The sequence below is a fragment of the Lepidochelys kempii genome, chromosome 7, assembly GCF_965140265.1.
Source record: "Lepidochelys kempii isolate rLepKem1 chromosome 7, rLepKem1.hap2, whole genome shotgun sequence".
In the NCBI taxonomy this organism is placed as follows: domain Eukaryota; kingdom Metazoa; phylum Chordata; order Testudines; family Cheloniidae; genus Lepidochelys; species Lepidochelys kempii.
The window spans coordinates 37614138-37636294 of record NC_133262.1 but is presented as its reverse complement, the minus strand read 5'-3'; positions in this window follow the sequence as shown (position 1 = coordinate 37636294).

Here is a 22157-nt window from a genome sequence, read left to right as displayed (position 1 = left end):
TTTCCAAGGTGGGTGGGGAGGCAGGCAGGCTGAAACTCCAGCCTGGAGCTGTAGAGGGGCTGAAGCCCCAGTCTGTAGCTCTGTGGGTGGTGGAGGGACAGAAGCCTGGAGCTCTGAGTGGCTTGATGCCCCAAGGAGGGCTGAAGCCCAGAGCTCCCAGCCTATATTTGAAAATATAGAACCCCCCAAATTTTTTAAATAAATGGTATTCTAACATTGTTTAGCAGTGCGGTTAAAACTGCGATTAATTTTTTAATCCCGTGATTAATCGTGATTAATTTTTTTAATCACTTAACAACCCTATTTTTAAAATGTATTTCCAGTGTCAAAACAATTTGTTTTTAGTACCTTCTTTATCTCTTGAGACAAAGGGCTTGTTTACACTGGCAAGTTTTGTCGCCAAAACAGTGATAGTTTACACACTGCAATATGACTTTTTTTCGAAACAGATACCTAGTTTTGGCGACAAAAAACTACCACCCCAGTGAGAGACTTTTGTCTTTTCCCCTTCCTTTATTGTCAACAAACAGCCAGTGTAGACACCACAGCTTTTTTCCCCCAATTTTATTGGCCTCCAGAAAGTATTCCACAATTCCCATGCTATTGCTCTGGTCGGCAGTTTGAACTCCATTGCCCTGCAGTCAACCCGTCCCTCCCCCTTGCAAGCCCCAGGAATTTAAAATTTCATTTCCTGCTTTCTGGCTTCCCAGAGGAGCTTCCCAGGTGGCTTCCCAGGTCAGCATGGCTGGCTATTGCACCAAACGTGCTCCCAGTTGGACCACCTCTGAGTTGTTGGATCTGATCAGTATATGGGGAGAGGAGTCTGTTCAGTCACAGCTGCGATTGACCCGTAGCAATTGGGACACATAAAAGCAAATTTATCGAGGCTTGTGCGAAAAGAGCTATGATTGGGACATGCAGCAGTGTACAGCGAAGATAAAGGAGGTGAGGCAGGCGTACTATAAGGCAAAGGAGAACCATCGCTCTCGTGGTGCACCTAAGACCTGCCGCTTCTATAAGGAGCTGAATGCTATCCTCAGTGGTGACCCCACCTCCATCGCTGATAGCCCCGTGGATACTTCGCAGGCAGCGGAAAGAGGAGGTAACCCGGAGGCTGAAATTCTGGATGAAGAAGTCGAGCTAGAAGAGGATGTTGTTCTCCCAGCAGGGTTGCCTGGTTCAGCAGGCAGCCAGGAACTTTTCTCCACACCACAAGAGCTCATCTGGGAGCAGGAGCAGATGAGAAGCTGGGTAAGTTGCTGTGGGTTGTGTAGGGAATCGAAAAGTGGGAGGCAGGTAGTATTTTCTGTGAGCTGGACATTGCCCTGTGTAGCTAATCTGCATGGCCAACCAGGGTCTCAATGGACATCGAGACCTGCAGGGAATCCTCCAGAGAGAAGTTCTGGAAAGTTTCCAAGAGGTACTTGTTTATCCTCTGCTGCAGATTCCAAGGGATTGCAGCCTTGTTAGTTCCCCCATTGTAGGAAACTGTACCATGCCATTTAGCAATCACTGGAGCTGGGACCAAAGCGGCACATAGCTGAGCTGCATATAGACCAGAGTGAAAGCCGCAAGCTTTCAGCAGTTGTGCTCTGGTTTCCCTGGTAACCCGCAGCAGCGAGATGTCAGCCAGCGGGTTGGCCACCTGTGAAAAAGTGTGTGATAATCTTAGAATGAGTTCCCTGCAAAGCTGCCCTGCAAGCCGTGACCATTTTGTCCGTACGCACAGCCGCCTTCCCCCCACTCCCCACGCTCAGCATGATTGGGGTGCTCGCGGAGCTGTGTGCCTGCCTAGAGAGTCAGAGAGAAGGTGATTTCTACTAGCAAAAGGCCCTTGTTACTAAAATGTTTCAATTATTTGCTGGAATGTAACCATCCCTCTTCTGTTCAGCAAAGACCTTGAGGAACACGCCACGCACCCCCGTGGACAGGCTCCAGCAGATAAGGAGGAACCCTAGGCACAGCAAAGAAGACATGTTCCAGGAGGTGCTGCAGCGTGGTGAGAGACAGACCAGGGAATGCAAAGAGTGCTGGGAACCTGAAAGGCAGGGCGGAAAAGAGACTGCTGCATTTGCTAGGCAAGCGACCGAGCAGATGATAAAAGCGATGGAGGATCAGACAGAGACGTCAAGTCTTTGGTACAGCTGCAGACTGAGCAGATCCATGGTCGACCTCCACTGCAGCACATGCAGATGCACAATTCTTTGCCAACCCCACCCCGCTCTATGCCTACACATTCCTTTTCACTTCACAGCCCTCCTGAGCCTCCCCATCACTCCACCCTCTCTCACAGCTTGCACAATGATAGCTGGAGCTACACACAGTTGTGAGGTTTTACCCTTTTTAACAATAAATAAATGTTGAGGTATTTAATGGTACACTATTTTTATTCTGTGTTCTACAAAAGCGTATAGCAATCAATTCACTCTCGGGAACAGGCTTCTAAGGCATTTTGTTGCATGCATCTTGGGCCTCACAATTGTACATGGATGTACCAGGAAAACAATTCCAAAACAGACATGTGTTATTGCCCTTCATTGTCAAAGTGATTCCTCAAAGCCTCTCTGATGTTAATAGCAGCCCTCTGGGCTCCTCTGACAGCCCTAGCATCTGGCTGTTCAAACTGTGCAGCCAAGTGCTCTGCCTCAGTTCTCCACACCTGAACAAACATTTTGCCCTTAGATTCACACAGATTATGCAAAGTGCAGCACGCGGCTATGACCATAGGAATATTATCCTCAGTAAGGTCTAGCCTGCCATTGAGACACCTCCGGACAGCTTTCAAATGGCCAAAGGCACATTCTACCACCATGCAGCACCTGCTAAGCTTGTTGTTAAAACTCTCCTTGCTGCTGTCCAGGTGTCCTGTGTTTCATGAGCCAGGGCTGTAAGGGGTAAGCTGGGTCTCCCAGGATTACTGTGGGCATTTCCACATCCCCCACTGTGATCTTGTGGTCTGGAAAGAAAGTCCCTTTCTGTTCCTGAAGATGCGTGCGTCATGCACCTTTCCAGACCAGCCTGCACTTCATGTCCGTGAAATGCCCCCGGTGATCCACAAGCACCTGCAACACCATGGAGAAGTATCGCTTCCTCTTGATGTATTCAGAGGCAAGGTGGTCTGGCGCTAAAATTGGAATGTGTGCACCATCAATTGCCCCACCACAGTTAGGGAAACCTTTCTCTGCCAAGCCATCCACTATTTCATGCACATTTCCCAGAGTCACGGTCCTCCGCAGCAGGATGTGATTTATTGCCCTGCACACTTGGAGTAATACAGCCCCAACAGTGGACTTTCCTACTCCAAATTGATTTGCAGCTGACCCGGTAGCAGTCTGGATTTGCCAGCTTCCACACAGCGATTGCAACACGTTTCTCTACCAAAAGAGCAGCTCTCAATCTGGTGTCCTTGTGCCGCAGGTCAGGGGACAGCTCAGCACATAGCTCCATGAAGGTTACTTTACACATCCTAAAGTTCTGAACCCACTGGTCATCATCCCACATCTGCATGACAATTCGATCCCACCAATAAGTGCTTGTTTCCCTAGCCCAAAAGTGATGGTCTACCAGCTGCACATCCTCTGTTAACTTGGCAAGTAACTTTGCGAATAACTGTGCTGCCATGCGTGATGTCCTCATGACAGCTAACAGAGTATAGGAGAGAAGTGCAGGATCCATCACACACTACAAAAGAATGACAGTTGGAAAAATGGTGTGAAAGGAAGCCAGAAACCATTGGAGGGGTGGGACACAAAGCAGTGCATGACGTTACATTTTGCACATCCCAGGATGAGCCATGCTCCATTTCCGCATTCCCACAACACCTAGCAACGGATGATGTCGCCAGGTACTGTGAGATACATATCCACAGTCCATTGCTCTCGCAGTTGACAAAGGTGCCCTGAATGTGGACACAATCTGTTGACAGAGGGAGCAAATATAGACATGCTTTGGTGACTTTGCTTTTGTCGATTTTTCCTTGTCGACATTAGTTTCATTGACAAAACTTGCCAGTGTAGACAAGCCCTTATCAAAGAACATTTTCTGCACCAGATCTCTGGATGTGTTTTCATGACCTTTATATTTCTCTAACTTGTGTGGAGGACAATGCTCTTGCCAAAGGGTTGCTTTTACTACATACATGATGTCACAACCTCTTGTGCTAGACACCTTTGTGTTGCATTGCAATTACCTCCACATTTATTGCAAGCAAAACTTGTCTTCATTTACTGACCATTGTATTTTTGGTCTTTATGCCATTTTAGTTAGATGTACTTCAGTTCTTTCACTGTGCATTAATTATTTCACTTGGAAAATACATTTTTCACTATCCCTGAAGCTGTACACAGTGTTCTTTGAAAATAAATGGACTTGATATTGCAGTCTGACTTGAACTTGGTTATTAGTTTTACCAAAGCTATTTCAGCTCAGATTTTATAATCCATGTGTTAAGTGTTCATATTCACATGATTCAGAGATGGTCTACACCAGGGATCTCAAACTTAAATTACCACAAGGGCCACATAAGGACTAGTACATTGGCCCGAGGGCCACATCACTGACAAACTCCCACCCTGTTGCCCCCAGCCCCACCCCCACTCCACCCCTTCCATGAGGCCCCCCCGCCCCGCCTCTTCCAACCTCTTCCCCAAAGACCCCACCCCAACTCCACCCTCTCCCTGCCCCTACTCCAACCTCTTCCCCAAATCCCCGCCTCTTCTCCGCCTCCTTCCCTGAGCGCGTGCCTCCCCACTCCTCCCCCCTCCCTCCTGGAAAGAGCAAAGCATAGGAAGCACCTGGAGGTATGCAGAGGAGCGGGGACGCAGTGCGCTGGGGGGTGGCGGGTGAGGGGAGCTTGGTGGCTGCATGAAATAACTCCGCAGGTCACATGTTTGAGACCCCTGGTCTACACACAAACATGCACCAAAATCTCTTTTAAAAAGTGTTAATTAGAATAGATTTATTTCAGTGCAAGTCTGTGTGGACACTTATTTCAGACTGAAAGTGTTCTGTTTTAAATTTTGCTAAGCTAAAATGATGTCTATACACAGACTTTTACAGAAGTAACAGAAAGTATGAATTAAAACTGATTTAGATAGTTTGGTGCAAGTTTGTGTGTAGATCCCCTGAGTTCCCTGTGTATATGATGGATTATAAAATCTACCAACCCAGGGAGAGGACAGCTGTCTTCCTTCTTGGGGTTGGGTGCTAGCTAAGTTGAGGAGGTAAATGCACCACTGACAGCATAGCTAGCAGGTGGATCAAGAAATGGCTAAAACAACACAAATAAATTGGCCCCAACTCCTTGTGCGCTCCTTGATCCGTTCCATGACAGTCATGGGGAGTTCAGTCGACGAGAAGCTATTAAGAATCTCTGGGGCCAGAAAAAGGACTGCCCTCAGTGTGCACCTATAACTGCAGGACACTGAGAGACTATTCAATCAACCATCTAATGGAGGAGAAGGCAAGGACAGCCTGCGACATCCTTGGTCTCTGTGAAACACAATGAAGAAAAGAGATGGAAGTGAAGTGGAGAGATGAAAGTACCAACATGTTGGAAAAAAGAGAAGGCGCGAGAACCGTCGGAGGAATCAGTTTTATCATCAAGGAATGGTCTTTGAAAATCATCTCCTACAAGTTCAAGTCATCGCGCATCGGAGTGCTACACCTCCAACTGAACAAGAAGAACACCCTCAAGATTATTCAGCTATATGCTCCCACAAGCACAAGTGAAGATGACAAAGTGGAAGAATTCTATCAGGAGCTCGAGGAAACCCTCACTCAAAAATCCACATATACAATCGCAATGGGAGATTTCAGTGCCAAAGTTGGAAGAGAGAAAGAAGATGAAAAGTTAATTGGAAGGTATGGCATTGGCAAACAGAATCCACGAGGAGAGCAACTGGCAACTCTGGTGGAGACGAAAGAAATGTTCATTGGTAACACCTGCTTTAAGAAGAAGGCCAAGAGGAGGTGGACATGCATTGCGCCCAATGCAAAGAACAAGAATGAGATTGACTATATTCTGATCGATAAGCAGCGCATTGTACAAGACATCTCAGTAGTACCATCATTTAACATCGGTAGTGTTAAATGAACAGTTAAACCATCTCAGACTTGCAGATGACATTGTGTTGATCACCAAAAATACTATCAAACTACAGAAAATGCTGCGAGAACTCAACACAAAAAGCAGCCAAGTCAGACTGAAAATTAACCACTCCAAAATTAAATTTATGCGGTCTGATACCTTGCCAAAAGCCCAAATAACCATCCAGGGAGAACAAAGAGAAGTTGAGCAATATGTCTATTTGGGACAAGAAATTAACATGCGCCACGATCAGGAAAGTGAACTCTCACGAAGAAAGAAAGCAGGTTGGTGCACATTCAGTTCTATCAAGGATGTCCTCCAAGGAGAAAATCAACAAAGCAACATGCACCAGCCTCTTCAACTCAACAGTACTGCCAGCAGTGTTGTATGTGAGTGAAATATGAGCGCTGATGAAGACAGAGAAGCAGCAACTGTCTGTCATGTAGGGGGCGATGAAAAGAAGAATTCTGGGAATTTCAATCTGCCACTGAGTCCCCAGTGAAGTGATCAGACAGCAGAGTGGAGTGCAGGACATCTTTGCTGAGAGCAGGCATAGTAAAATGCAATGGGCTGGGCATATAGTGAGGCTCACTGACAATCGACGGACTGCAGCTGTCGCTGAGTGGTACCCATGGGAACTGAAATGACCACTTGGCTGACCTCCAAAGAGATGAGAAGATTTTATCGTGAAAAGACATGGCCACACATGGAGAAGGAAGGCCAGTATATAAGAAGAATGGAAGACTTATTGTGATCGGCGAAATCTATACAAGGGCTGAAGGACCTATCAATCAAGGCAAAGGTGATAAAATCAGAGAAATTGTTTGATAAAACTGATAACTAAGTGCCACTAAGGCTGGAAAAAAATTGATTTGACATTGCAAAAATTTGTGTATACCGATTTGTTATGTAGGTCTATAACCAAAGGATTCCATCGCAGGTGGTTTCTTGTAAATAAAGTGCATCTTTCCCAAATGATATAGTCTTACATGAATCAGAATATTCTTGAATTTTATTTAATGACTTTGTCTAACAGTTTGCAGTCCTCTGCATGCTGTCACTAAAAGGTATGTGTGACATTCCCCTCTGGTGTTATCTGGATCGGTGATTGGCTTGGTCACTCCAATCCTTGACTCTTAGAGCCAGCCTTGCCCTGCTCTGCTGTGAGAACCCCCGCTCCTGGGATGTTCACACACAGCTTCAAGCATGTAAGGTGCTCTTTGGATTGTGAAACCGAATGACACTAGCTAATATCTCCGGTCCCAGACAGAATCCTAGGAACCTCTGTCTTGCAGTGTCCAGTTATGCCCACTGGATACTGCAAGCTTATATGAGTTTGTGAATTTAACCATGAAATTGATATGTACCAGGCTTGTTATTCCAAGGGGAGTCTCTCACACACTTCAAACCAAATGCACTGCTTCAGGTAGAACAAACAAATAGATTTATTAACTACAAAGATAGATTTTAAGTGATTATAAGCCAAAGCATAACAAGTCAGATTTGGACAAATGAAACAAAAGCAAAAGGCATTCTAAGCTGATCTTAACACTTCCTGTGCCCTTACAAATGTAGATGCTTCTCACCACAGGCTGGCTGGTTGCCCTTCAGACAGGCTTTCACCTTTGATCAACGCTTCAGTCGCTTGGTGGTGATGTCTGTAGATGGAGGGGGAAGAGCATGGCAGACATCTCTCCCTTTTATCATGTTCTTTCTTCCCTCTTGGCTTTGCACACACCCCCTTCAGAGTCAGGTGAGCATTACCTCATCTTAGTCCCAAACTGACCAAAGGAAGGGGGGGTGACTCACTCAAGAGTCCAACAGATCCTTTGTTGTTGCCTAGGCCAGTGTCCTTTGTTCCTGTAAAGCTGGGCTGGGTTTGTTCCATATATTCCCTGAGGAGGTGTAAACTGCCCCTCTGCTTCTGGACAGTTTTTTGCCTGGGCTTGCTTTAAGCCATGAGGACATATTTTCAGCCTCATAACTATATACATGAAATTACAACCTATAACAAAGATTACTATAACATTACCTTAACAACAATGCTCAGTACATCATGAGCTGTCCGAAGACACCCAGCATGACAAACTTTGCATTAGATACCACACAATCATATTATAAGCATGAACATGGGACTGCTGGGTGTTCCCCCAAGGTACAGAACATCACAGTATGATATTGTAGATATCCAGTGTCTCTGGGCTTGTTACATGTAGCAGCATGGAGGATTTATCTGATTTCTGTGAATGCAACTTGCTTCTAGGAAAATTTGGAAACATTGCAACCACCTCATCCAGTTCTCCGCCAGACTCCCTTCTAGACTACAGGATTTAGATGGCTTCATTCTATTTTTGCTAAGATTTAGTTTTCTTCTGATATCTTGTAATGAAGTTGTGACACAGAGGTGTGTTAAGAAACAACTTTTCATGGCTCCAGTCTTTAGACATGGCTCAAGTTACAAAAGGCTGAGTGATCCAGCCTGATGAATGGGTCAGTGTCAGTTGACTCCATCACTGTTACATGCACTGGGTACCAGTTTGTTTACAAATGCAGTGAAGTTTAATTAAATCACTGAAGTTATGTAAGTTCTGGCACCTAATTATCTGAACCTGCCCCTCCCTATATCCTACTGATATAGTTTCTATTGGATCACCGTTCTTATTGATTTTGGAATTGAGATCTTAAACAGTGGTGGCAAGGTTCTCAGGGTTTAAGCCTCTGGGACATGATCTTTATGAAGATCTGTCAGGGGATGTCTACACTACAATAAGACACCTGTGTCTAGCCCAGATCATCTGACCCGGGCTCAGGCTTATAGGGCTATAAAATTTGCAGTGTAGATGTTCAAGCTCAGTCAGTTTGGCAAACTTCTAGGAAAAGTATAAGACATCTGCTAAGTCAAGCTGTGTACCATTTTATGGGCAGACTATGCAAGTTTGAGACTCTTTGGAACAGTATTTTGTTAATTTAATATGGACATGCTAAGGTGATGGGTGATTTTTATATAAAAATCAGTAAATAAATATCGTGTTTGAACAATGTATTAACTTCAGTGGAAAAGCCTAGTCAGTCAGGTTTTCCAGCTCTTCTGCTTGCTGTTTGTGGAGTCATCCCAATTCCATACACAATAAATATAACACTTAATGATTTTGGCATGTGTTCTATTTGTGAAAGCTAACCAGACTGGTTTATTGGTCTTATTTTTACTTCCTGAAAAAGAGCCTAACCACAATAAAATGTACTATCCAGAACAAGGTACAAAAGTTGGTTTAAAAATAAAGTATAAATAGCTCTTTCCTGAAAAAATCTTTCAGAGCTTAGTGAATGTATAATTGTTCAGGTACAGAGGACTTTTGTTTATTTCCCCTACACTAGTTTGTTGCCCAGTTCTGGGCTACATAAAGATATTAGTGGTCTGTTGATTCTGAATAACCTTGGGTTATTTTTTTATAATTAGGGCTTCTGTTATTTTATTGACTTCATTAACAAAAATTTGCTACAGTACATAGTTTCTATAGAAACAACTTAAGGGAGTAATTTCTACAATACTATTCAAAAGCCTATAACAGGCAAAAAGACAGCTTATAGCAGGCAAAGAAGTGTTCACATATTCATTGCTATTGAACCTGTACTGATGTCATAATAGGAAAAAGTATATAATGAGAAGCTGATGTTAAAATGCATGATATTTTTGCTGTACACTTAGAAGTAATTTTGTAAAAAGAAGAGCTATTAAACAGCTGGGGTATAGGTGATGAAAGAGATTGACACTTCTCTCTTTCCTCTCCTAGATCCCATCCACTGAGATTCTTTAACAAAAGTCAAACCTTTTTACAGTTCCAAAAAGGATTCCATTCCCATTATCACATGTTGTGTATTATGTACTGAAACCCCATTTACTTAACATAATGCTCAGCTTTTAGCAAAGAAAGAAAGATTCCCAAGAATGAGGTTCAAAAGCAGTCTAGCCAGCACATTTCACTAACAGATTTGAAACTGCTCTTCTATATTGCTGTCTCCAGACAAAGCCAGACTGATTAGAATACAGGTACAAGATGATGAACACATTCAACCTTTGAATGACTCCAGGCGTTTCTAGTCAATTGGAACCTATTAGCAATTAATGAGTCCATCTTAGCCCATATACAGGCATTGAGAGACATTAACCTTTCAGTTATTATATAAAAAGGTGTGCAAAGTACACAAAATAGTATCTGGTTTCGGAGTAGCAGCCGTGTTAGTCTGTATTCGCAAAAAGAAAAGGAGTACTTGTGGCACCTTAGAGACTAACCAATTTATTTGAGCATAAGCTTTCGTGAGCTACAGCTCACTTCATCGGATGCATTCCAATGAACTGTAGCTCACGAAAGCTTATGCTCAAATAAATTGTTAGTCTCTAAGGTGCCACAAGTACTCCTTTTCTTTTTACAGTAGTATCTGACATTTAGTACAACCTTACTTATTGAAAGTGTTTCAGGGGCATCCAAAACATTCAGATAAACAGATTGAGAAGTAGATGATAAAATGCAGGTGTTATCCTTGGGAGATATATTCACATTTTACTTAGCCCGTGGGATACTGCACATTGGAATTTATAGCAAAAGATACATTGAAAGGGGCATAGTCATCTTAAAACTCACATGCTGTAACAAGTGTGTGTTTGTTATTAACTTCCTAGGCCTTGACTGTACCAAGAGATTTTGCTACAGAGTTGCCTGTTGTAACTATACCAGTACAAACCCCTAGTGTAGTCACTCTACATTTTATCCTGGTTTCAAACTGGAGTAAGCTGCATCAATGCAAGTCACTATGTATACTGATGCAGCGCATCTACTATGGGTGAAGTCCTGGTCCCAGCTCGACAGAAAAATTTTTAAGAACTGTTTTTATTAGACTTCTTTGTTAAAAAATGGAAACATTTCTATTGGCCTTAAGTTTTATAAGAGTAGGAGCTGTTTTTTTTTTCTTAGAAATTCAGAAAAACAATTTAATGAGGAAGACACTAATTAGTACAACAATAATTATTACAGACATCGGGGAAATAGCAATGCAAACATAGAAGTCTATTGTTCTGTCACTCTCCAAAAATCTGTATGTTGAAATTAAATCTTTCAGCAAATGCTAAGAAATGAATTGAAAAATAGGAAAATCTGTTGCCAAAAAAGTACCATTTTAATTTAAAACAATAATTTTTTGAAGTTTTTCTTCCAGTTCTAGTAACTTGTATAGGCTGATCCTGCACTTATGCACTAACCATTCTCCATATCTAAGATAAAAAGTAAAAATTTGTTATTATAAATTTAAACGTGGGGGAACTTTCTGTTGACAGTATACAGTGTAAGACTACTTATTTCACCTTTGGGGTTCTGAGGAAGTGAACAAACCTCTACTCTCATTCTTTCTGATATCAAAACTGCTCCCTTAACTCTAACTGGGTATTACTGCAAATATCATTCTCAACTGATCAGCGCTTGTTTATGATGGCTCCTGACAGAGTAACTCAGAGTGGAGGTAAGTCTTGCTGGAAGGGGGTTGTGGTAGTACAAATCATTCCAGACTTTGGGTGAGCACTTCTTTAGAGGTGGCCAGTTTTGTCCCAGAAGTGGTGGGACCAGCTATGGAGGTGGTGTGACTGGGGCTTCTGTCCAGTAGACATGCTCAATAAGGATATTCTTCCTTCAAAGCTGTTTTTGACAACTAAAGCTGAGCTCTTACAACTCTCACTGACTTCAGATGGAGCTGCGAGTGCTCATTTCTTCTCAGGAAGAAGCTATTTTGGTTTGATATCCCTTATTTTCCAAAGTCCATAATAAACATTGTATTGCTTACTAGTTTCCCCAGTAGACGTAGGCACAGTAAATTACAGTAAAATGTCATCTCAGGGCACTGTCACCCTGATACTGAAAAGTCAATAATGTATCTCTCTAAATAAGCCCCAAACCATTTTATAAAAAGCCTCCATAGTTTTGTACTACTGTAGGTGGGTGTTTCATCAGTATCTTTACTGGATACGATACAAATTTGTTCTTGATTGCTCTGTCTCTTATTGTCAGTGTCTCACCCTTACTATGGTGTGAAATTGATGAGCTATGCAGCACTGATAAGAGGTATTAGGACCAGGAACATCTCAGAGTTAGCGCACACATTTTTCAGAGGACAACCAGTAAAAATGCAGAGTGGTTTTTAAACCAGAAATATGTGGCTTTACACCAAAGTATTTTCCCCTTATGCAGCACAAGCTGGGTGGAGTGCTTGGATATGGTGTTTTCCCCTAGTTTTGGTGACTAAATCTACAGTTTTTAAGTTTACAAACTAAGTACTTGGTGAAACATTTAATACAAATCAGCAGTATGTTATTTCCTATTAATTCAGGCTTAAATAGAGACTGGGAGTGGCTAAGTCATTATGCAAGGTAGCCTATTTCCCCTTGTTTTTTCCTACAACCCCCCCCCCCCCACCGACGTTCTGGTTAAACTTGGATTTATGCTGGAAATGGCCCACCTTGATAATCATACACATTGTAAGGAGAGTGGTCAGTTTGGATGAGCTATTACCAGCAGGAGAGTGAGTTTGTGTGTGGGGGGTGGGGTGAGAAAACCTGGATTTGTGCTGGAAATGGTCCACCTTGATTACCATGCACATTGTAGGGAGAGTGATCACTTTAGATAAGCTATTACCAGCAGGAGAGTGGGATGGGAGGAGGTATTGTTTCATGGTCTCTGTGTATATAATGTCTTCTGCAGTTTCCACAGTATGCATCCGATGAAGTGAGCTGTAGCTCACAAAAGCTTATGCTCAAATAAATTGGTTAGTCTCTAAGGTGCCACAAGTACTCCTGTTATTTCCCATATAACACATAGTTTGTGATGCATTATTTTTTCTTGTAGGATTATGGTGCTTGTTAGCAACATGGTTTTAACTAACAGAGATGCAAGGAAAACTGTCATTTTTCATTATTAGAAAGCGTTAACAAAAATTATATAACATACACTGGACCACATTAATTCCTAGACATATGACTGAAGACCATGGAATATATCATACTTATCTTGTCCAAACTTATATCTATCGTTACCTTTAATTTACTTCCAAATTTTCTGAAAAGATATTTTAGTATAAATAAATTGAGTCAAAATCTACTTTGTTCCACTGGTGGAAAACAGCATTGCACAGATGTAAGGGAGGGCAAAATTTAGCCCCAAAATTGAAATAGTATGACCAAATAATGCTTGCAGAAGACAAGGGAAGTCATATGCAAGTATCTAGGGACAGAATTTGCCCATAGTATTTTTTTAAAAGGTAGAAAAAGTATAAGAAGGAAAAGTTCACCTCCTCCAAGTATGTCTAAGTGTTCTTTCTGTTTTGCTTTCAGGGTGTTTCAGATATATGCCACTGTGCTTTTAGTTGCATGAAAATATAATTGCATTGAGGCTTGGCACATCTCATTGTGTCTTCTCTTACACACAGTATAGATTAAAACGAAGGCACTTAAAAACATTAATAATGCTAAGCACTGACATTCTTGCAGTATACAGAGATTAGTAAAAAGAAAAGGAGTACTTGTGGCACCTTAAAGACTAACCAATTTATTTGAGCATGAGCTTTCGTGAGCTACAGCTCACTTCATCGGATGCATACCGTGGAAACTGCAGCAGACATTATATACACACAGAGATCATGCAGTTTCCACGGTATGCATCCGATGAAGTGAGCTGTAGCTCACGAAAGCTCATGCTCAAATAAATTGGTTAGTCTCTAAGGTGCCACAAGTACTCCTACTCTGAAACAGAGATTAGTGAAAATCAACAGTGACAATGTATCATAACTCCTTTTGAGCCTTTATCAGTCTGCGTAATATGGAGCTGTAAAAGTGTTCATACCAATAAATTTTTTATAATACAGCTGCCAGGAAAGTTATTATGCAAATGCATTAGCTTAAAGAGAGAGAGAGATTTTAAAGGGCCTCACCTTGCCTGGAAGAGTGGACCAAGGCAGATTAACAGAGTACCAACTCTTTTTGTTCCATGACTGCAGAGGTGTTAATGGGCCACTCTGTCTTGAATGGTCCCTTACAATATGTACTTATGCTAAACAGCCTATTCCCTTGCAGTTTGCTATGATGCTGGGAGTACCTCTCCTGGAACTGAAGAAGAGCTCTGTGTGGCTTGAAAACTTGTCTCTTACCAACAAAAGTTTGTCCAATAAAAGATATTACCTCACCCACTTTATCTCTCTACCAACTCTGCTGGTATTTACAATTCCAGAGGCAAAAAAGGGAAAAGAGGACATAGTCAAAAGGAAGTGACTGTTTTCCATTCAACCATACTCCTGTCCATACTAACCTCTCCACATCATGTTCCAACAGTTTGTGGATCTGAAAATCAGTCAGATTCTTAATCTCTCGGGTTCCTGAATCATCATTTTGAATTGTCAGTTATTCTAATTATTTTGCCATCATGATTCCTTAAATCTCTCTCTCCTAATTTGCTTCCAAGTGCAACTCAGGATGTTGATTTTGACCTCTTCGTAATTTGTAAGTTGGTTATTGTGGAGAACCCTCTCTCTCACCTTGGGCATATCACAGTGATTGTGATTAGGTGATCTGCTCAAGCTAACAGCCCACAAGTTTAAGCATGAAGAGACTGATAGCAGAACATTTGTGGTAGAGGACTCTTGACTTAGGGCTTTTTCCCTATTCATCCAACAGAATCTGAGTTTATCACATGCGTATGGTCTATGCAAGGTATTGCTACCAAGTCTAGCTAACATTCTGGGATTTATCCGAGAAATTATTTGGAAGAAGTTAAATAAAAACCAAAAATCTTTAAAGGTGTGGATGGGAGTTTGACTTTTTACTAAAAAGAAAAGGAGTACTAGTGGCACCTTAGAGACTAACCAATTTATATAAATTTGTTAGTCTCTAAGGTGCCACAAGTACTCCTTTTCTTTTTGCGAATACAGACTAACACGGCTGCTACTCTGAAACCTGACTTTTTACTGATGTTTCAGAGTAACAGCCGTGTTAGTCTGTATTCGCAAAAAGAAAAGGAGTACCTGTGGCACTTTAGAGACTAACCAGTTTATCTGAGCATAAGCTTTCATGAGCTACAGCTCACTTCATCGGATGCAAATAAATGCTCAAATAAATTGGTTAGTCTCTAAGGTGCCACAAGTACTCCTTTTCTTTTTACTGATGTGTCTCTTTGTAAAGTTCTGTTTATTAACTTTTCATGGCAGTGAATTTTCTGATCATCATTTTATAAATATATGGTAGAATGGGATTGATTTAGAGACCTTTCCTAGCAGTTAGTAAACAGGGATTTTCAATTGTAATAGAAACAAAATTTTGTTAGGAAAGTTAGGGTTGAAAGTGTGTTTTGGGGCAGTCCAGCTAACACTCAGAATATTATAAATTACTAAAAGCACAGAGAAAAGGAGTACTTTTGGCACCTTAGAGACTAACCAATTTATTTGAGCATAAGTTTTTATGAGCTACAGCTCACTTCATCGGATGTTGCATCCGATGAAGTGAGCTGTAGCTCACGAAAGCTTATGCTCAGATAAATTGGTTAGTCTCTAAGGTGCCACAAGTACTCCTTTTCTTTTTGCGAATACAGAGTAACACGGCTGCTACTCTGAAACCTGTCATTATACTAAAAGCACAGAGGTATTTGGCTCAGTTTAGGTTTTCTAATTCAGTGGTTCTCAACCTTTCCAAACAACTGTATCCTTTTCAGGAGTCTGAAGCCTGAGTCCCGCCACCCAGGGCTGAGGCATGTAACTTAGCTTTGGAGGGCCCCTGTGGCATGGGGACCCAGGCAATTGCCCTGCTTGCCACCCCCTAATGCTGGCCCTGCACATGCAACCCCCCTAAACCCACCCATGACCCCCAAGTTGAGAAATAATGATCTAAATGAACTGATGTACCCCCTGGAAGACCTCTGGATACCTATGAGTGGTGAGTGGAGCCCCCCTTCGGGGAGGCTAGCCCCATCTCCGTCCCTTCCACCGGGCCCCCCCACAGCAGGAGCCCCAAGACGCACACCCCCACCCCCACCGGAGGAGCCCCAGGCCAGCCGACCCTGAGCCCCACCTCCCCTGCCCGGAGAAGCCATTTGCCAGCTGAAGCCCTGAGCCCCCTACCCGGAGGAGCCTCGAGCTGGTAGGAGCTGTACCACGCCTCCCCTCCCCAGACCCCAAGCCACCCAGAGAAAAGCATCTTTCTGACTCTCATCTGGAAGAAGCTTTTCATATGCCCCATGCAGGTTCTGGGGCAGCTGAGGAGGTGGTATTTTCTACTCAGCTTCCTGGGTTCATCAGTAATCTCCTTGGAGACCAGGGAGATTACTGAAACCCAGGACGCTGAATAGCTCATACTGCCTTCTCAGCCATCCCAGAACCTGCATGGGGTGTAATAAACCAAAAACCTCACAACTGGGGGTCCGGTGTCCACAGTAGTGCCAAGGGAGGCTGAGCCTCCCCTGGCCTATTATACTCTCCACCCATGTGGGTATCCCCAGGGGTACTCATACCCCTGGTGGAGAACCACTGCTCTGAGTTATTCCCTCAAAGATAAGTGTCAAATTTTTCCTTTTACTTTGGAGCGGCATACAGACTCTGGTGATTAAAAGCCTCCTGGTTATTTTTCTTAATGGCTTTTTGTTGGTTGTTTTTACAGGAAGTGCAGAATTCTCTGAGGAAAGTGCTAAGATGTTTGTGTTGCCTTGTGAGTAATGGAAAGAATTCACCACAAAAATGAAAATATGCTACTGCTGAGTAGTGATATAGAACACTAAATATTAGGGATAAAAAAACAAATAATAGTGCAGATTCCTGATATTTAAGTTAGGCCCCTGACAAAAATGCTATTGTAGTGAAGTAACCTACACAAAATATTGGAGAAACTGTTTGTCAAGGAATACTTATTGAACAGAATTAGGCAGAGATCTGATGCATAATGCTGACTCTTGCTTTCTAGTTCAAACTCTCATGTAAGAAAATACTGCTTAGTTGCAGCTAATTCTGTGTAACCTTGCTGAGTAAATTAAACTGTTCTGCATGGCTCCCAGTCTGCAGGCAACTTTCCTGAACCTAGTGTCAAATAGTAAGGCTTCATGGAAGAGACTGGATAAGAACAGAAAAAATCAAGCCATATTATAAAATATTCCGTTTAGTAACCTTTTTATTGTTTACTGATCAAAACCATTGGAAATTCAGTGGCTTTTACATATGCCCCTCTCCAGAATGGAAAGGGAAGGAAAAGGGAAGAACAAGTGTCTATGGCAGGCTCCCCTTAAACCCCAAATTTGCAAGTTCAGGTTTCCTTGGATGAGGAACAGGTTTTCAAAGGTAGGAAAGGTAGTTTCTCAAGACCCCTGATCCCTCCTGTGGGTGTCTATCACAGAAAGGGGAAATAGAATACAGTATTTTGTGGTGTTTTAATACAGTGGGAAATGTATTGAAAAGGTAATACATGAAAATACCAGTCATTTAACAGATTATTTATATAACATAAGCATAAATCCCTGTCTTGCACTAGTATCTCAGAATAAACAATGGTATATTATAGTACCCAGGATATCATACTGCAGTGGTTATTGCCTTTGCAACTTCTTCAATTTCAGTTAGTCTGCATCTGCAAACAATTTAAACAGTTTTTTAAATTTAAGACTATATGTGTCATTTTGATTTTCCATAGATGATAAAACAGTAAACAAGTAGCAAAAAGGATACTAACACTACAGATCTGTTGTCAGATGTGGTTGATTGCTATCTGCTCTTGTACATTGTTAGCAGGAAGACCTCTGTCTCACGCCTTTGTAATCGATCTTCCTTTCCCACACTGCAGTTGTTCCCTTCCCTCAGCTTCAGATATTCCTTGCATCACCTGCACTGCATTATATACAAGCTAACCTGCATGTTTCCCCAGTTAGAAGGCTAAATACAGACTGAGCGTGTACTTTTTCTGCTATACATTAAATGCTGCGGTGGTGTTTCATTTCATAGAGCCAGACTGCAGGAGTCACATTAGTTTTGTAACTACTCTCACTGAGGGCTTGTCTACACTTGACATGCTACGGCGACACAGCTGCACTGCTGTAGTGCTTCATTGTAGACACTACCTATGCTGATGGGAGGGATTCTTCCCTAGAGGGGGTAGCTAGGTCAGTGGACCTGGGCATGGCTCCAATTATCCAGAAACTGGAAATAATTGGGCATCCCCAACATCTTTTCCGAATAGAAAATACAGGTAGTAGAGGTGAGATACTTCCATAAAATCCTGGGCATCTCCTACTTCGACCACGTCACTGATGAAGAGGTCCACAACATCATCACTCAGTGTGCTGGGTCACATGAAGACCTCCTGACGACCATGAAGAAACGCAAGCTGAAGTGGTACAGCCATGTAACAAGATCATCTGGCCTATCCAAGATCATCCTCCAAGGGACAGTATAGGGGAAGAGAAGAAGCGGTAGACAGAAGAAGAGATGGATTGACAACATAAAAGAGTGGACAGGAATGAACTTCGCGGAGACTCAAGCACTGACACACAATCGTCAGGGGTGGAGACAATTGGTTGAGTGCTCATCAATGATGGTGCCCCAAAGACCAATGCAGTTATGGGAGTGATGATGATGATGAACATCTTTTGGATAAATGTTAAACTGTAAATTTTACATAAGTATTTACTTGTATTATAATTGTATTTGTACTGCAATAAGCACCTGAAGGCCCAGGTAAGATCAGGACTACACTGTAGTGGGTGCTGTGCAATAATAAATACATATGGTAACCTCTTAGCTTAGTTGTGAGTCAGTTAACGCTGCTAATGAGGTAGGGAGGCAAATTCTGATGCTTGTTGGTTCTCCCAGCATATTCTAAGCAGCCACAGCCTCAAATCCCACTCCACACGTACACAGATTTCTTCTGCTTCTGGCAAGAACAATTTGTATAGGAGAGAGGAGACCATCAGGGTGCTTTGTGCCAAAGCATGTTAGTTCAAACCTTGATTGTGCCCTCAGCTGGGCAAACCATTTGCTGGGTGCAGCATCTTGGAGTTTTCTGGCAATTTAAAAATTAGAGAGTCCTTAGAGGACATTTATTTAAATGTACTGCTGCTCATGCTAGTTCTCCTGTGCCTGTATTTGAAAAAAGGTAAAGTTTTATTAAAACAGGATAATGTTTCTCCACTTATCTCTCCCTGTGCACTGGCTTGTGGAGAGACTAAGTTTACACAAGATTGCTAATTTGCCTTTGAATCCTTGTTTTAATACTCAGCCTTGCTCCTCACTAGTCAGATTCTCCTGAAGCCTCACGCGTATCTTGACTTTAGTAAGGCTTTTGATACTGTCTCACATGATCTTCTCACAACTAGGGAAATACAATCTAGGTGGAGCAGCTATAAAGTGGGTGCATAACTGGTTGGAAAACTGTTTCTAGGGAGTAGTTATCAGTGGTTCAATGTCAAGCTTGAAGGGCATATCGAATGGGGTCCTGCAGGGATCAGTTCTGGGTCCAGTTCTGTTAAATATCTTCATCAATTATTTAGAAAATGGCATAGAGAGTACACTTATAAAGTTTAGAGATGATACCAAGCTGGGAGGTGTTTCAAATGCTTTTGAGGATAGGATTAAAATTCAAAATGATCTGGACAAACTGGAGAAATGGTCTGAAGTAAATAGGATGAAATTCAATAGGGACAAATGGAAAGTACTCCACTTAGGAAGGAACAATCAATTGCACACATACAAAGTGGGAAATGACTGCCAAAGAAGGAGTACTGCAGAAAGGGATCTGGGGATCATAGTGGATCACAAGTTAAATATGAGTCAACAGTGTAACAATGTTGCCAAAAAAAAAAAAACATATATCATTCTGGGATGTATCAGCAGGAGTGTTGTAAACAAAACACAAGTAATTCTTTCACTCTATTCCATGCTGATAAGGCCTCGACTGTAGTATTGTGTCCAGTGCTGGGTTTCACAAAAAGATGTGGACAAATTGAAGAAAGTCCAGAGGAGTGATTAAAGGTCTAGAAAACATGACCTATCAGGAAAGATTGAAAAAACTGGGTTTGTTTAGTCTGGAGAAGAGAAGACTGGGGGCGCACATAACTGTTTTCAAGCACTAAACATTTGTTACAAGGCGGAGGAAGAAAAACTGTTCTTGTTTACCTTTGAGGATAGGGCAAGAAGCAGTGAATTTAAGTTGCAGCAAGGGAAGTTGAGGATGGACATTAGGAAAAACTTCCTAACTGGCAGGCGAGTTAGACACTGGAACAAATTACCTAGGGAGGTTGTGGAATCTCCGTCACAGGAGGTTTTAAAGAACAGGTTAGACAAATACCTGTCAGGAATGGTTTAGTTATTACTTGGTCCTGCCTTGAGTGCATGGGCCTGGACTAGATGACCTGTTGAGGTTCCTTCCAGTCCTACACTTCTAGGATTCTATGCATCAGTGGAAGGAAAAAATTGTTTTGGTATAATAAATAGCCCTTCATCAACTAAATCTACTTAATAGTAATGCTGTAGTATTGAAAACATTAAAAATGATTTTAGAAAGTAACTTCCTATTAATGAATGATTGATTCTATTAGGTTAGTTACTTATATTTAAATGTAGTCCCTTTTAGTGAAGTGAGAAGCCTTCTATTATATTTCAAGATACTAAACTGTGTTAAGATGCTCTTAAGGTTGCTGACATGCTATATAACATAAGCGCTAAGAATACAGGAAATCCTGAGTTAAGATTCTTTCACAAACTTAAGAAATCACTTCCTCTTTGACAAAGAATACTTCTTGAAGAAATAAAAATTCACATAGTAAACTTAACTCTGACTACAATATGAATTCAACTTTGCAATACTTACGGAGGTACTTATGGTTCCATGTCTAAGCCATTTCTGAAGAAGTCTAGATAATGATTGTCTTACACAGGGCCGGCTCTAGGCACCAGCTAAGCAAGCTGGTGCCTAGAGCGGCACTGCTGAAGGGGCGGCACGCCGGCTGTTTTTGGGGTGGCGCTCCAGCAGCAGCCCCGGCGGCAATTCGGCAGCAGCACCTCTCCGTTGCAGCGGCAACTCTTCTGACTCAGGTCTTGCTGTCGGCAGCAATTCAGCTCCCTCCGATGTTCCTGTTCTCTCCGGCAGCAGTGTATTCAGCAGGTTGTTGGGGTTTTTTTTTGGCTGCTTGGGGCTGCAAAAAACGTAGAGCCGGCCCTGGTCTTAGACATTCTTATTTAGCCATATATCAAATACATTCACAGTACATATACAGGTACATGGAAGGGAGGCTGCCCTTAATAAAGTACCTTGCATGGTGACAGGTTTCAGAGTGGTAGCCGTGTCCCATGAAAGCTTACGCCCAAATTAATTTGTTAGTCTCTATGGTGCCACAAGTACTCCTTGTTGTTTTTGCTTAATAAAGTAGGCTGCCTCCTCCCACGCTTTTCAAATAGTTTGAAGCTAGGCTCACAGGGAACATGGCTGACTCTCTATAGTTCAGGGGGCTAGACAGAACACAGGGACGGTCAGGAGCAGCAGAGACACCGAAAGGTGGATGAGGAGAGTGGGGGACTAGGAGGCAGATTTAGGTGTTCAGGGCAATAGGATGCAGGGAATGTGGCAGGAGGCTGAGGGGAGTGTAGAGGATAGTGATGGTGGATCCACTGGCAGCTCCCCCAGTGGGGATAGTGGAGGGTAAGTGGAGTGCCCTCTGAGCACAGTGTTGCCAACTCACAAACCGATCATGAGCCACAGGACTTTGGAGCCTGCAGGAGGAGCTGCCATGATGAGGGGCTGCCCTTAAGTTACATAACACACTTTTGGGTGATTTTCAGTTTAACCCTGAAACAAAACATGCAAAATGAAGGACTCACGCAGTCCCTAAAGCGTTATGTAATTTATGGATAACCCAGATGCAAGAAGCTCCCCGCTCCTGCGATTTTCAGGGCTGGGCATGCAGGCAGAGCTACGTGTAGACCCTTGGGGCTAAGGACACAAACCTGTCCTTACCCTGAGCCCTGCCTGCATGTATGGGCCTCGAGCAGATTGAAGATCCTAGTGCAGTAG